Source organism: Anser brachyrhynchus, assembly GCF_964034855.1.
Source record: "Anser brachyrhynchus genome assembly, chromosome: 9".
In the NCBI taxonomy this organism is placed as follows: Eukaryota; Metazoa; Chordata; class Aves; order Anseriformes; family Anatidae; genus Anser; species Anser brachyrhynchus.
In genome coordinates this window covers 26,405,483-26,416,749 of record NC_137703.1, presented here as the reverse complement: position 1 = coordinate 26,416,749, position 11,267 = coordinate 26,405,483, and the positions used below count along the sequence as shown (strand labels likewise).

At 39.0% G+C, this 11,267-nt stretch overlaps 1 long non-coding RNA gene across 2 annotated transcripts; it reads right to left on the bottom strand.

The window, feature by feature from the left end:
- Positions 1-865: 865 nt before the first annotated feature.
- Positions 866-6,858, bottom strand: LOC308199777. Of its 2 annotated transcripts, XR_013954939.1 has the most exons (3): positions 6,293-6,858; positions 4,855-5,446; positions 866-3,193 (listed from the first exon to the last, which is right to left on the bottom strand). It is a non-coding gene; the product is annotated as an uncharacterized lncRNA (long non-coding RNA). The 2 variants fall into 2 exon arrangements; XR_013954938.1 differs by having other exon boundaries at positions 866-5,446.
- Positions 6,859-11,267: the final 4,409 nt, after the last annotated feature.

The following is an 11,267-nucleotide window of genomic DNA, read 5'->3' as shown; positions in this document are numbered from 1 at the left end:
ATTTTTGCAGAATGTCATTCTCCCACAACAGTTTATGAAAGAAACATCTGTGACAAGAATCTTTAATGCTTTTCTCAAAGGCAAGCTGACAGTAAAAGAGCATTGCTAAAAGTGGCAAATCAATCCCATTCCATTCCTTCTAGAGCAGGACACCTAATTTGCTATGTATCACATGTATTTTCTTCGCATGTGCTGAGAGGCTGTGACATTGATGTGGTGGCTGTCGTCCAAGCTTCTGTTGAATAAACACTTTGGCCATATAGCAGGCAAGCTGGCATGTTTAGCAATGTCTGCTGTCCGGTGCAAGTTTACTTCACCTCAGGGAAAGGTTTGTTTAGATTACAGATTGCAATTTTGGGATATAAACCATATCTTTGAAGGCTGATTTGAAAAAAAAAAAAAAAACTAAGTCATCACATTGAGTGCACTCGGTAGTTTTGTGGGTTTGGTTTTTGCTTTTTTTATTATTATTATTTTTCAGTTTACTTACTGTAGTGTGAGGGGTTTTGTACTACCTGGAAACACAGACAGATCAAGCAGAAGATAGTAACAGCAAATACAGTTCAACAACTAAAATCTATTTCATTCCTGGTTTTGTGTTGCTTGTTTTATAAAAATAAGGTGACTTAGCTGAAATCAACCTCACAAACTGTATCTGGATTCAGAGAGATTAATTCATATATTTAATTACATAAAATATCTGAAAGCTTTTACTGGCATTGGACAGTTAATCAAAGTCCTGATCAATGGTGTGATGAGGAAATAGAGAGCTCTGCTGTGAATCAGAATGATTACTGTTATTTTTAAGAAGATGTAACTCTCCTGAAAGTTTTTCTTATCCCAAATTAAAGCAAACTGTTAAATAAACTTCTGATGCCTGGAACATTTAATGAATCTATTTTGAAGTTTTCACAGAAGAAAGGAAAGTAGAAAGAGGACTCCTGCTTTTGGAATGGACCCTACATTCAATAGCATTCCTCTTTCCTGTTGTTAAATATCATGCTTCTCTTGTAATTCTTCCTGGCACAAGCACGTGGGCCAAGCAAGCTGTGTAGTTTTTCAGCACTATCAGCGCTCCTACTGAATCCTGTGGGAGTCTTGGCTGAGCTGGAGTACTCAGTGTAATGAAATTGATCTAGATAGCAAATTAATAGTTCCAAGGGCATTCACTGGCAAAGACATGGGTATCCACAGCTCTAAAAGATGAGTGAGATTAAAGAACGATTCTATGTGGGCTACAATGTACACAGACATAGCGAACAGCAATGGTGGATGGGTAGTACCTCATTCATTGCGGGGAACACCAGTGAGAGTCCTGGGACAGATACCTAGAAACTAAATTTTACACTTAAAATAAGGAAATGCTATAATGGGTAGCCATAGGAACATCTTCAGAAACACAGGGGTTTCTGAATTCGGGCTACAGCATTCAGGCTGTTGTGTGTTACAGAGTGAGAAAGTTCTCAGTTCCAAGGAAAGCAAGTCTATTTATTCCATTAGTTGCCATGGATAACACTTGTTTTTATACATCTTAGAGCCAAAGGAGTGGAATTGCATAAACAGTGGGGCTGGAATTCAGAATACTTTCCAAACAGATGTAACTGGCATCTCCATAGCTGCTCAATTAGTGGCACTTGATCAGATAATCAAGTTCCTCTGAGTCCTCCTGAATCACTCCATGATTGTAAATCAAGTCAGTGACCTGTGGGCAGAGTCAGAAGGTGTGAAGCAAACTCCATCACTAATGATATTTAGTGACAAATCACAGCTACTAAGTAACACAGCAGACCGAAGACAGAGTCATCTCGATATTGTGTGAATCACAAGGAAGGGTTGTTTTGCAACCAAAACATGGACCTGAAAGATTTTATGTCAATGAGAACCAGCTACCACAAACTCTGTTCTGCCACATGCATTTCCTCCTCACTTCTCTTACCACCCACGTTACGGAGAATGGTAGGATCTAGCATTTTCAGGAGGCAAAAGATTCAGCTTTACACTTTTTTTTGTTTTTCAGGAACAAAGACCTTCCACACAGTGGAGAGAAATATCCCTTGCACTTTGCAAGCTCATCTGAACTTGAGAATCCTCTGATTTGACTTCAATGGGACAATTCTCTGGTAGGATGTGCTTGGCTGAAGTGGATCCTCAGTGAGAAAACCACTGTCTGCAACCACCTCTCTGTTGCTGTTCTCCTTTCTGCATATTCAGCTCTTTGAGGCTATGACCCTATTTCTGTGCCTGAACGCAGTCTGTCCTGATGGAAGTGTGGGGCTCACAAGCACTACCCAAAACAAGTGAATTTTTGGAAATGTAGCAATAGCTGCAGTTATAGGCAAATAAACAAATCCTCACCAGGTCAACCCTGAGCCCTGAATTTGCCTAGAGTATAATATGAGCAGGTAGTTTGCACACTGCTGGGATTTTTGAAGGAAATTAATATGGTGCAATATGCACTAAACTGGTTTGCTTTGGTTTGGGTTTTTTTTCCTTGCTCTTTGCTTCCTGTTGTGTGGCTCTGCTCCCATATAGTAGATACTCAAAACATCAAAACACAATTTCATTTTATTTTTCAAAGTTCATTTACTTACACTTGAAGGCTTTTGTTACAAAGAACAAAGCACATGTGTCGAGCAGTTTGACCCTTCCTCTATCCTTCCCTAGGGGCTGCAATTAAACTTTATTTAAGTAGTCATTTGTTATGTGGGATACTATGCTAAAATATTTTGAGTTGCTGGTTTTCCAGCTGAGTAAGGCCTCCAGCTGCTCTATCCACAGCACCCAGTAATACTTCTGAACAGATTGGAAAGACTTTGCTAACACTGCGTATGCTTGGGAGGCCTGATTATTTAGACAGAAGAAATGAAAATAGAGAAAGGATTCCTTTTAGGGAAAGGCACTGACTGCAAAAGACAACTGGAGTGTGTATTATGTGCCTATCCATTTCTTGCCCATCACTTTGTTTCTGCCATGGGAATACATCAAAATATTGGCTTCCTGTGAATAAGGCGCTTATTCATGACTTAGGACCTTGTAAATTCCATATGTGATTGTGTTAAAACGTCCTTATGTTTCCCATGCTCATACTAGATTTTTATGTGTGCCAGCACGTTCTCCTCACCCCTCCTCCTGTACCGCGGTACATGCACAGAAATGGAAAATCGGGCTTCCTGACCGGATTTGTGCAGCAATCCTAAAAAAAAAAAAAAAACAAAAAAAAAACTGATTGATATGAAAAGAGAGAAGGGGTCAGAAAGTCCCTTATTCCTAACTATACCAGCTCTTCTTTTCTCTCCTTGTCTTTGTCATTCTTTTTCCACATTTTGGAGGAAACAGTTAAATTTCTTACTGAGGGGTTTCAGAGTTTTTTCCCTCTGCCTTGCCCCCAGTTTTGATGTTTTTCTTCCTCATCTAATTCATTTCCTTGGAAGCATTCACAACAGAGAAGCTTCATTCACCAGTCGATGGTTGCCAAACAGATTCCTTTGGAGGAAACGAAGTCTAAAGCCGAGCTTCAGCATGAAAGTGGTACTCGTGTCTAAACCAGAAGGAGGCTGCACCATTAGCAAGTTTTCCAGTGCACAACTAATACATTCCTTTCAGCATGTTTTACATCCCATGTGCAGTGGCGACATACAACCTAGAGGTCCAAACTCTACTTAATTAAAAATAAATACTCTAAACCACATGAAATGGAGTTGTAAGGAGCCGAAGCACGTATTGGTCTGGTCTACAACTTCTGTTTCTATAACACTGGATTGTAAGATAATGTGAGGTATATATTACATGCAACGTCTGCCAAGTCTGCGGCCTCCCTCTCAGATGAATCACTAAGACTCTCTGTCCTCTACAAGGCTATTTTCACAAAGAATATAGGAAGTTTGAGACTTCTTTCCCTACAGGTTCACAATTTCTGGACGGACAAAAACACTGATACTTTTATATAAGCTGCGCTTCCTTAGAAAGCTAGCTAAAAACTCCTGGCGCTTATGTTGAGATATAAGTCCATGTCTGAATAGTGGTATCAATAACAGTTCTCCATAATTATGCCAAAATGTTTTTCCATGAAGATGTTGTAGCTGTCGGTTCATATGTTTCCACCAAATGTGCACCACAGGACTAAACTGAAACTCTGAGTTCGCAATTTCCTAAACTTTCAGGGGCAGGAAGGAGTCATTTGAATCTTGTATGTGCATTTCATGAAGGGCTTAATCAAAACTCAATCAATTCCCACCTCACCAACTTTAGAAAGGGATTGAAATCCAGTACCAGATTTGGATCTGAATGTTGTGCCTGGGGGCTCATTTCTGTTATCAATTAGTAGTTGCTCTTGTGATGTATCAAAAGGCAGTAGTGTATAGGCTGTTGTTTAGAGGTGTACATAATGTAGCTTTAAATTTCATTGGGAAACTAAACAAAACCTCTGGCCTTAGGGCTGCATGTTCAAATACTACAGTCCCATAGTGCATTACACCAGTCAACACTTCTTTTCAAATACCACCCGCATAACAATTAACCTCACTTCAACCTTGAGGTCTCTGATTAGTGATGGCCTATTGTTTAAGTTCCATTAACATAGCCCCTGTGTTGCCCTATTCTCACTCAAATGGACTAATCAAATCAGTCACCAAGGACTTAAGCTGAGTCCAACTTCTTTAGTAAGCAGCGATTTTCAATTTAAGTAGAATGGTGGATGTCATCAACACAGTCACAATTAGTATAGCTCTGGCATGGAAACATTCTTAATGATCCCCAATTTGTGAAATATCAAGGGCCCCAGCAACTTGCAATATGAGAATTTCTATGTATACTAGAAAAATTACAATATCAATAGGGTAGTCATTAATGCATTACCTTGTTCCAGACTAGTCTCTGAAAGGACAGAACCTCAACTGGATTCCATTTAATTTCAGGAAGCAAATGCTGTTTTGAACTAGTAGAAATAAAAACATGTTACAGCATTTTTTAAATGTTATTTTTCACTACCCACACCACATTTGTTATGTAAAAAGGAAAGTGTTGTTTATTTTTCCAAATATAGTTGCAGAGTTGTTATTCTTGATATTCTTCTTTGGATTACACAACTCTGTTTTCATTCACATTAGCTGATACTTGCTGTTTCAGTCATTTGTAATTAAAAATTGTGTAGTGTTACTTCTTTGGATTATTTTTAATACTGTCTTCTGTTTCTGTCAAGGTAATTGATGATTCAAATCTTCAAATAGGCAATACACATGTGAGGAGAGTTATTTATCGGCATAGATACCCACTGTGCACAGGCAACAAATTTTACTATTTTCATGCACATGCCATTGCTGCATGAGCCGCATATGCATTTTCCAGCCATTCAGATCTTGCCTCCCATTGAAAATGCAGCAGAGTCAAAGTGGGAGTCACTGGTCATTGAGCAGGATCTTGAGGACACTGAGAATTTTCAAAATGGAGCCTGTGTGACAGATAAGAATTTACAGTGATTGTTAATTCCTACATAATGAAAAATAAATTTTTATTTTTTTCTTGTCTTGTTTTCTTGCCAAACTGTATCCACTTTCACAGTCAAATACTTTTTCAGAGACTGCAGCAGAATCATACTCTTATCTCCTCTGAATATGATGAAGTTTCTAGATAATGTTCACACATAGCTTTTCTTTTATGATTAGCTAGAACATTGTGCACAGAATAAACATTGCCAGATAAATTAAATGTTTTATTTCTATGCTTCAGAGAATTAAATTTGGCAGAAATATTCCCTAATTTAAATCCAGCTTTTGTCTGCCTCATTGCTTTACACACCATGCAGTGAAAGAACTGGCTTCAGACTGCTCCCACACCACCAGTCCATCTGACTGACAATAGATCCAATCTGCATTACACGGGAGGCCATGTGAGTGCTCCATTCTGCTCCTCCATCTCCACCGACAGCTGGAACTGGACTTCGAGTAAATGCCAAGGGAATTTGCATGATAGTCCATTTGGAGCACACATGCTATAAATTCACCATTGCTGCAAAATGGAAAGCCATAGGCCTCGTCTACACAGAAGTTACATGAATTTAAATTAAAACCAATTTAGTCTAAACCAGAATGAACTTCTGTGTGAACACTTGTAATAGTTTAAAATCATCTCATTTCTGTTATCTGGCACTGATGGTGGCTCCCAACAGACAGTTAACCAAGAGCAAGAGAAGCACAGATATTATTGAGCAGTCTCTATCTTTAATTAAAATCTCTTTGAGGCCCAACTCTAGCCCCTTTGCTAGAGGCTCTGCTGAAGTGGTTGGGGCTATTCATACCTGTCATTCAGAGCCAGATTCTCCTGCAGTCCTTCTTTTCTTGTTTGCCACACTCAATCATTTCCTCTTTCTTGGAGGACTCCAGAAGTGGCATCAACACATTGCCCAGCCTTGGATCGGGTTTGATCCTTCCAGCTCACCAGTGAACGCACTGGGGCAGTAGATCCTGGAGTGGCAAAAGCTGCACATTCTCCAGCCATTGTTTTGGCGAGTTACCCCTGGGCACAGACCCCCCGCCTGCACTGCCTCCTGTTGCTCTTTTGTTCAAGAGGAAACTTGTCATTTAGAGGCTGATTATTAGTTTTCTTTTCTCTTCTCCCCCTTCCCCAAAGTCCCCCTTTAACTGGATCATCACCAGTTTTAGAAGAGTTGCCCCTTTCTAAAGAAAACAAAACAGAATAAACAACCTCTTCCCAGTCCCTGTCAGAGCTCTCTTCTTTTCACCAACATCCATTTTCTCCCCAGCAAAATGAAAAGACAGGGAGAAAAAGACAGCTTCTTCCCTCTCCCCACAATGAAACAACAAAGAGCACAAACAAAATTAAAATTAGGCATTTAAGCTGATTTTCACCACTTAACTTTTGACATGTTTTTGCAAATTTCCTTCAAGTCCCCTCTGAAGACTCAACCAATGAAACCCACTGCATCAAGTGGTGTTTCTAAGCCTTTTTGCACAACTTCTGTGAAACAACCCACATGTTGTTTGGAGCAGCAAAGGCACCTTTCTGCTCATCGTAAAATTGGGAGGATACAACAAAACAAAGTATCTGTCCCTTTAGAGAGAAATCAAGAGTGAATGCATAATTTTTCAACTTTATGTAACTTTGGAAATATTTAGTGTCTGAGACATCCAAACTCAGTCTGCAAAAAGTCTTTCCAGGTGGGAGATTTATTAGAAGTTAAAGCCATTGCCCGAAAGTTCTGTTCTATCTTATGCCCATGTAGCGTCTGTTCAGCTCCATTTTCTAGCTTTGAGAAGTAATTGTTTTTCTCCCCAGAAATATATTTTTCTTCCAGTAAGTCTGCATCATATTCATCATCTGGAATGCATTGGGAGCGCTGCACTGGGCTGAGCTTGCAGCTGCTCCTAATCATAACTGATGTGCTCAGAGCAGACCTGCAAAATACTTGGCAGGCAAGGATGGGACTGCCTGCCCTGGTACTGCTCCTCCTCCCCACAGTTGTGCCCGTGCTCCAGAGACTTTGCTGCTCTCCACTCCATTTCCAGGTGTAATTCAAAATGGCATTTTTGATCCACAAAGCCATTCATGGTTTAAGAGCTTGTATTTCTTGAAGACTGCTTCTCTGTTTCAACATCATGTTTCAGCTGGCAGCTAAGATTGGCTGCAGTTGCAAGAAACGAATAGCAACGTTGACTCTGTAAAATACAGAGTTTGCGGAATGACAGGCCATTCTCCTTGGATATATAGCATAGGAGCAATGGAAAGAGGAAGACTGTATCATTTCATAGAGGAAAAAAGAAAGAAAGGTTTCTTTTCATTTGAAAAAAATTTAATTCTTTATTTTTTATTAAAAAAAAAAAAATACAAAGAATGGAACCACTCCCCTGCAAATATTCTGTATTCTTTTAAAATTGCTGAGAACTGGGTGTATGATTTATGTCCATATTTACATTGTGGGTTATGCCAGCAGTAGTAGCTTTCCCTTAGAAGCTAGTAGGTGCTTTAATTGTACTATCTAGATTTGGAGTGAATTTGGAAAATCTGGGGGGAAAAATTACATATAAGCAAAAATCATGAGGTATTACCAGCCCAGGATATCATGTAAATGGAATCTTGGTTTCTGGTGGCAGAAGATTAGAATCTTGTGTAATATGTTTAATACAACCAAAAGAGAGTGTATAGGAGTGCTAGGCAGGTGGCTGCACATTTCTGCACTGAGACCTCTTCCCTAGGTCTAGAAGAAACCTTATGCTCTTTATTATATTATTATATATATATATCCATATTATGAGATGATAGTATGACTCCATGACTGCAATTGTCCAGCTTCTCCTGGGGTTAGTCTCTGCTTTATTAGCCTACCTGACCGAGGCAAAACTCAGAAGTTGTTATAGTGCACTTAAGAAATTCCTCCTTCTGTGCAACACCCAGTGTCTGTTGCCTCCAACCAAAATTCCATTTGAAGAAGCCGCCATGTGCCCTCATTCCTTCTCTTCCTTCTCACCTTGAGGTCTCTCATCGTTCTTTGCTGATGTTGCAGCCAGACAAGGATCTTCTTTAAACTAGGAGAAAAGTATTTTTCTCAATCAAATTAACTGCTTTGAGTTAATTTAGCAGCCTGAGTTATAATATACACAATATTGCCAATGGTTTTGATTTCACTGCAGGTTGAGCAATATTATGTGGTTTCTCTAAAGGTGGAAGGTCTTCATCACTCCATCTTCTTATCATAAAAGGAAATGTTTCATGCTTATGCTTGCAATGAAAAGGTTGAGTAGAGGACTTAAAGCATTTCAGAAACAGAAGACAAATGGAAAATTAGGATTTTTTTTCTTTTTTTTTTTAACATAAACCCTTTTAAAAATCAATTTTTATGCTCAGTATGGTGGCAACAAGCTGTCACATTACTTTTTTTTATTTTTGGGACTGGCAAAACTGCCCATAGCACTGTGTAGGCTACAATTCAACCTCCTGTATTTTGCACTATGTTCATTGCAGTAGTTTCAGTTGCATTAAGCCAGCTCAGTAAAGATAACTGAAGAAAACACAATTTTTCTTCTCTTAGACAAGACTCGAGTGGAAAGGGATCATGAACACTTAGCACTACGTACAGCAAGGGGATAGGAAAACGTCTGCTCCACCGCTGCCAGCTTCTCTGAGCCTAGGGACATGAGAGATGCCCCAGGCTCCTCAGCAGCAGTTGCTAAGGAAACATTTTAGGGAACCTTTTTCATAAATTCATAGTAATCTCCATTTCTCAAATGTCAAGGCTAATGACTCACCCTTTGATTGCAAATGGGATTTACTACCACAGAATTGCTGGCAGCCTTCAAAGATAAATTGTATTTGTCAGCATTTGAAGACTTTTAGTACGTTGGTTACCACTGCTCCCCTTGAGTGAGCAGAAAATGTAGATACATGATTATCTGGCAGAATTCCTCAGAAATATTCCAACCCTTCTTCCTAAGTTTCCACACAGGAAAGAAGATGGGGACTGGTGTCCCTGGGGCTGGCTGCAGTGGGAATCCCCACAGTGGAGCCTGGATCTTTGGGGTTTCGGGCACATGGCCTCCCTGGGTGGAGAAAGTCAGGACCAGCCTCAGCTGTGCCTGGGGACAAGCAGTGGAGACACACAGCCCTCCTTCTCTTCTGGAGGTCAGTTCAACTTGCAGTCAGCTGGACGTGCTCGTGGACTTTGTGCAAGTTACACATGAATCAGTCTGGGCTTTCCTCTGATTAACCACTGTGTAATCTAACAAAGCAGGTCTACCACTCATATGTTTGGGATATCACCTGCAACCAGACCAAGAGCCTGATGCTCCATTGCTTTGTGCCTTCACAATCTTCTTTCTGAAAGTGCCAAGTTTCCAAATGCACCCTGAGACTTCCTTCTTTAAAGTATTTGACAAGACCAGACTTTAGGAATGGTATCGATTGCTTTTATGGCAATACATATTTACAAGAAAGATTCTCTCTCAAGTAATACAGACTTAATAGCTTATAGGTTGGAATATAATTTAAAGATCTAAATTTATTTAGAGACATAAAAAGTCCTCAAAAGAATTGTGGACCTAATTGCAAAGTTTCTATAAATGATTTTATGTAAACATTTCATATATATATATAAACGCATATTATAAACTAATTTGAATATTGGTATGTAGTGTACTTACTAAATCTCCATTTAGTATAAATTTTACAAATATAATGCAATTTGAATGGATTCAATTATAAATCATTATGAATTTATGGAAAACTTTTCTCCCTGGAATTGCTGGTCACTGATATGTGGAAAGTATCACTGATGAGACCAAAGCCATTGTTGTATGTAGCACTGGACGGTTAGGTGGTGTGTTCCATGACACAATAGCAGTATGGGCCCTTTTAAGAATCTGTATCTAAAACAGGTGGGAATGGCTGCAGAAGCACATTTACAGCTAATTTTGAAATGTCTCCTGGTCGCTTTGAACACTATTGATAAAAGCAGGCAGGTGGAGGAAAACACTTATCCAACTTTTGCTTTCTCTGTCTATGGAAAATATATCCCTCAACCATATTGTGTACCAGTCTGCCTAGAGACAGATAATTTTGCTTTCCTGTTGTGTCTAGCTGCCAGATTTCACAGAGCAGATTTACTCATTTTTCCACTGGTATATTCAGCCAAATTGCCAGAAAATACATATCCTTCCCTAGATCCAGGTGCTCGGAGAAGTCTCCGCTGTAGAATTGGTTTTGCCTAGAATATGAAGAGAGGAATGACTTCTGAGATGATAACACTGGTATTTCTAAGGCCATTTTTCTTTCTCCATTGATTGGCTTCTACTTCTATATTATCTCATAGAATTTTACTTTTACTAATACTGTAAAAAAGAAGTACTGAAAGTGCAGAAATGGTTTAAGGCAGTTACCCTCTTTCTTAGTTTCCAGCTGGCTGTATCTAAACTAATAGTAAAAAATACACTTAGCTCAGAAAATATCTCCAAAACTTGACTGAAAACATGTGGCTCCAAAATGTAGGAGAAAAATGAACAAACGTCTGCATTATCATCCTCTTTACTATATGTTAAAAACAACATACAGTCTATGCAGTATTTCCTCTCTGTAACCAAAAAGTTTTTCCTGGTTATTAGACAATTTAGCAAAAAAACTGATATCAATATATTTCCATCACATTGGGTCTTATTCATCTAATGATTATTGACATCATTTTCTGAATAAATAAATAAATAAATAAATAAATAAATAAATAAAAATTATAGTATGGCTAGACGGTTCTGTCTTCTTCCAATTTT